This window comes from Lithobates pipiens, unplaced genomic scaffold, assembly GCF_037356315.1.
Source record: "Lithobates pipiens isolate NorthernLeopardFrog02 unplaced genomic scaffold, aLitPip1_a1.2 Scaffold_28, whole genome shotgun sequence".
Taxonomy (NCBI): Eukaryota; Metazoa; Chordata; class Amphibia; order Anura; family Ranidae; genus Lithobates; species Lithobates pipiens.
Genome location: NW_027507789.1, coordinates 14374932 through 14380931, shown reverse-complemented (window position 1 = coordinate 14380931; position 6000 = coordinate 14374932). Strand labels below are relative to the sequence as shown.

Sequence of the window (6000 nt, the reverse complement as noted above, 5' to 3'; positions counted from 1 at the left end):
CTGTGCCATGCAAGCCGCCTCTGGTCACATTATGGTGCCGCTGACTGGTTCCAGTGCACAGCTATTACCCATTAACCGCCTGGTGCAGCTATTCTGGCACTCGCGGGCCCCGTATAATTGTCCTCCTCTGCTACAAATTGCCTCTCCCAGCAGAGCCATTTGCATAAATCCTCCGCGCTCGTCCAAACGCGATTGGAGAGCGCGCAATGCATCAAGCACCATGATTTGGTAATAATAGTTAAATCTCCACTAAATGGCTCCCTCAATTAAGATGGAGGGAAAGGGGGGGGGGGGATAAATGTGCGGCTTTATGTCAGAAAACATTAGAAAATGTTGCTCGGTTGGAGAAAAGGAAACAAATTTTCATCAAAAAAAGAAGCTGCGTCGGACAAGGAAAGGGGGGGGGGGGGGCATCTTGCAACGCCATGACTACTACATGGTAGATCTGAGTGAGGCGGGCATGGTGTACTAGGAAAGTCTGGAAATTGTATTTGGATTTTTCTGTAAATGCTGAGCTACTAGCGGTGGAAATAATTATTCAACCAGCCTTAGTCTAAACTGCTAAATCAGCTGCCCTTTCCAACCCTTTGGGATGCAGAGGGGCCAGACCTACGTGTGTTTTTCATGCATGTTGGTGGGCAGGCAGCTCCAGCGGGCGCAGTGTTTCTTCTACCTCCTTCCCACGGTCCACCAGCACTACTTCAACCTTTCTCAAAGGGTTGATGCTGAGGGATGGAGATGAAAGAAGCTGCTGATGGCAGTCTTGGTCGAGCTGTGCCTTTTTTTATTTTCCACTTTCTCTACTATTTAACAATGTGACTAAAAATGATTTTTTTTTTTATTATTATTGTTATTATTTCTTCCTGGTCTGTTAGTGCTTCATAAGTTCTGAATTATGTTAGCAGGATTTACATTGCACCAACATACCGGGAGGTAATTATTTAGTATTAACTTTTATTATTAGTATTACTAAAAATGAAATAATATAAAAATCTTCCTGGTCTGTTGGGGTTGAAAAAAAAATGCATAATAATAATAATAATAATAATAAATACATTATTATTATCTTCCTGGTCTGCTCATGCTATATAAATCCTGAATTAAATAATATTTATCCTATTAGAATTTACAGAATGTATAAATTAGTGACAGACCAGGAAGATTTATTATTATTATTAATAATATTATTAGTAAGATTAATGTTATTTCATTCAGGATTTATATAGCACCAATGGACTAGAAAGAAATGATTTAGAGTTTAGTAGTGTCATTAGCTGTATTTTATTAGTAGCAATGATATCTTCCTGGTCTGTTTATGCTATATGAATCATGAATAATATACAGCATTTATATAACAAACACACCTGGAAGAAATTTATTATTATTATTATTTTGTTATATAGTGTTTTATTAGTATTGGCAATAACAAAAAAAACACTATCAATATCTTCCTGGTATGTTGGTGCTATATAAATCCTGTAATATTTTTTATATATATAGGAAGAGATCATTATTATTAATAGAAATATCAATATCTGCCTGGGCACTTGGTGAGTATATATATATATATATATATATATATATATATATATATATATATATATATATATTATATATTATATATTCTCACCAAGTGCCCAGGCAGATATTGATATTTCTATTAATAATAATGATCTCTTCCTGGTCTGGTGCTATATAAATCCTGAATTAAAAAATAATATAATACGGGATTATAATATCAATACTGATAAAATACTATATAACTAAATCGTAATAAATTTTCATTCCTGGTGTGTTGATGCTATATAAATTGTGTGTGTATATTATATAAAAAAACATTTTGGGGGGGTGGTTGTTTTTTTTTTTTTTTTTTTTCTTTTCTTTCAAACTTAAAAAAAAAAATCAATTTTTTTTTCCCCCTGTACTACCAGTCGCAGCACTGAGCCTCATGCTAAAAATGACCGCGTGCACCTGTACACTGAGCCAATGGGGAACGAGGTATATGCCTTGTCTATGCGCGCAGAGCGCTCTCAGCAAGGCAGACGAGCGCAGTCAAAGCGCACCTGGTGGAAGCGAGCCCCTTAAGTTATCGTCTAATGGTGTTTTAAAGCTGAATTCTGGGTATTAGGCAAAAATCTACCCTTAAAGTGACCCAGCAATCATATTAACCTCCACCCCCTGCACTGCAGGGGTCAGGTGTATTACTTCTCCTACCTCTCAGTGCAGCACACCCAAGCACTGTCCCCAGGCTCTTGGCTGTAGGCGATCTCTTGGAATTCTCACACACGATGGGGGGGGGGGGGTCTATTAACCTGTCATTGTGTGCAAGGAGATAAGCCTGCGACCGCGGTCCAAAGCACGTTGGGCTGGCCATAGATAGAGCTATTCCCCCATCGACAGTGTTGAGAAGTCCACCCGCAGTGCCATTGTGTTCTCCTGGCAGAGCCCCCCCAAACCCAGTGATTATTGCTAGCGGCTATAACCGTCTATGGCTGGCTTTGGTGAGGACACTCCATTGGACCAGTCACAATGCTGGAGGGGACTTGGCTGGAGCCAGGACTGGGGTAAGTAATAGAACTTATCCCTGCACCCCTAGATTATACTAGCATTTAACCCTTGCATTGTGGGGGGGGGGGGGGGTGCAAGGGTGGATTTTGTCTAATTCCCAGAGTCCAGCTTGGACGTTGAATGGCAGTTGATAGCGAGGGTGCATTTGGTGGCAAAAAGTACAGTAAGACCTTCAAGGGGCTCCTGTAGAAAAGGGTTCTTGTTAAATACGTTCCATCTGAGCGCAGCACTGCTGAAATGCATGTATGCCAATGCAAAAAGTAGCTTTTCACTGCAAATCAGATGCAGCTCAGAAGGACCGGCTGTGTCCAAAAAAACGCAACATGAAGCAGGTCAACTGCAGGCATCTACACTACATCATTGAAGTCAATGGGAATGCCTTCCATGTGTTCCATAACTGGGAGCCAGAGAAAGATCTCCGAACTGCTCCCCTTAATGGTGCTTCTTCTTTATGGCCTTCAAGATGGAGGCCACCCATGTTCACCGAGGTTCCCTCTTCATACTCTTCCTCATTGGCCCTCTGTGATATTACCATTGCTCTCTCCCTTCTGGCTCGATATGGGCTATGAGCTAGTAGGCCAAGAGCACCGATAGTTGCCTAGCAACCACCCCCCCACCCCCCTCTTTTCCATTCCTCCCTGCTGTTTGGTGAATTTCGGCACAGTGTGATACGCTGGAGATGGAAACTAAGGTGATGGAGCCGACGCAACCTTTCATCCCGAATCGTAAAACTTCTATTAACGTTCCGCCACTGCAAGAACAAAGGCTGACGTTACGGTCTTAGCTCCTTGTCCAAATTTATTTATTTTTTTCTTCCATAGCGGACTATGGAGACCCTCTCAAGACCATCCTGAATTATTGATGCCTCTAATTTATTAATGAATCACCATTAATGCGTGGAGCACTCTACAAGCTTGCAAAAAAAAACAACAAAAAAAACACAGGAGGAGTGCAAGGTAACGCAACCGGCAAAAGTGCTGGGGCCCTCTGCGAGCTCTCTGAATATTTCATGAGATGGTGAGGCTTCGGCCTGCGAGGCTCCACCGCAAGAGTTAAATCTTTCCAGCTGAGATTCCAATGCGGATTTAAAAGGCTTTGATGGCTCTGCCTGCAGGAGGTTCCTTCTTCTGCAGATTTAAAAAGCTAGATGAAATCCTCTCCCTTAGAAGCGCAGTCTGCATAGAGAGCCCCTGTGGTCACAATGACCTCCCGTCTACCTTTTTCTGGTAGCCTCGACTCCACGGCCTGGCCTCCCAATCCCACAGAGTTGGCGATTTTAAACGCATGCAGCTCTCATTGCAGCCATCTTGCATTCAATTGCCATGTCGGGTCAACAATAATACTGAATAACTTGGTCACATCTTGTGTTTTCGTGCCTGACTGCTTTCCATTTGGCAACATTGTCCACATTTCTACTCAACCCAATGGCTTCTTGCATATTCGGAGATTCTATCTATAAGCTCTCCTTACCTGCGTTTTTCGGTCCACCATGGTTGAACTGGGTCTCCAAGATGGATCTACGATGAGCACTTTCTTGGGCAAAGTTTGCCAGTTGTGTTCCAGAGAACCTAAAACCTTGTGGATGATTCAGAGGACCAGTGACCAAATTCTAGTGTTGGGTGGACAGTTCCTTTTTAAAATGGCTACAGAAAATCCACTTTGGGTTGGATACTGGTGGGGTTGTATCTACTCTGGCTTCTTGGCATTACAACAGTTCAAGTCTTTAAATGCCATTTGGATTTGCCAAGGATAACACCAATTTTTGTTGACTCAAAGGGCCTAAATGCTCAAAAACAATTCACATACTTAGTAGTTCTATGAGCTCTGAGAAACTAGAGTAAGTACAACTCAACCAGTATCCACCCCACAGTGGATTATCTGTAGATTTTTAAAGGCACTGTCCACCCAACCAGACCCAGAAGAATCGAGGTCTGCTTTTTCCTGCCTAGAATTGCCATGTGGCCCAGTATTTCACCGGACAGGCTAATAAAAAAGGGACTTCTTACCAACATTGCCAAATGGTTGGCATTTTGTCCAAAAAATAGAGGCACCAAGTCCTTCTTGTTGCTCCTCTTTTGGTCACTCTCAACATCTTCTTAGAGGAGACTGTCACTCTAGTCTTCCTCTGGGAGACAATAGTGGCAGCAAGCATAGCTTACAACCATCCATTTTTTTGGTTTTTTTTTTTTTTTTTTTTGAACCACTGTTCCACATTCCTCATTGGTTGTCCCTTTTTCTGGATTGATATATAGACCTCTATAACAAAATGTTTCTATTTAACTACTAAAAGTGTTTTACTACTATCATTTGAACAAAAAAGGTGGCTTGGAAAATCTGTAAAACCTCTTCAACATTACAGAGCAAGTCTAGTTGAATGTGAGCAGCTACCACCAGATATACCATGACCTGGATCGATGAGACCAACTACTACTAGATATACCATGACCTGGATCCACGAGACCAACCAATACTAGATCTACCATGACCTGGATCCATGAAACCAAACACTACTAGATATACCATGACCTGGATCCACGAGACCAACCAATACTAGATCTACCATGACCTGGATCCATGAGACCAACTACTACTAGATGTACCATGACCTGGATCTATGAGACCAACTACTACAAAATCTACCATGACCTGGATCCATGAGACCAACCACTACTAGATGTACCATGACCTGGGTCTATGAGACCAACTACTACAAGATATACTATGACCTGGATTCATTAGACCAACCACTACTAGATCTTCCATAGCCTGCATCCATTAGACCAACTACTGCTAGATATACAGTAGTATTCTCTTGTTTTGTTTTTAAAGTGATAGCAAAAAACCTTGCAGGTTTAACCAATCAATTTTAGCCTATTCTTTAGGGCCACATTGTTGGGGGTGTACTGTAGAAGGGTTGTCCCTTTCCACTGTGCTACGACTTCCTTGTTTTAGAGGATTGATAGATGTTATGAGACCAAAAGCTGTGCAATAGAAGGAATCTAATTTGTAAAGATAAGATTGCCACCATTTCTTGACAACAATGCGAACATTGTCATCACTTTTCCTTTTAATTATTTGGTAAGAAGCCTCATTTTTTTTTTTTTTACTGGCCCAGATGGTAATCCTAGGTAGGGGAACGCACTTCTTGATCTGGTCCCCTGAAAGCTTTTATATGATGATAGAAGATCGCAAAAAGATCCGCAGAATTCCGACCCATTCTTATGGGACGTGATAATCCCTCCCCTCTAGCGTGTTTTCAGAAAGGCCCCCGACAGTCTGAATGAATTGGGGAAAAAAAAATGAGACTGGGATGTGCGTTCCCTGCGATGGGGGATTCCCGCAGCCCTCCCCGTTTGCTGGAATTTGGCACACGGAGGTGAGGTTAACAGCGGGCGGGGGGGATCCTCTTCCTGGCTGGAGACGTATCTCTGT

The 6000-nt window shown here is 42.1% G+C and overlaps 1 protein-coding gene across 1 annotated transcript in view; it reads left to right on the top strand.

Moving 5' to 3' along the window:
* BAHCC1 (BAH domain and coiled-coil containing 1) overlaps positions 1 to 6000 on the top strand; it is a gene marked incomplete in the record, with an annotated part of 167156 nt that overhangs the window by 133918 nt on the left and 27238 nt on the right.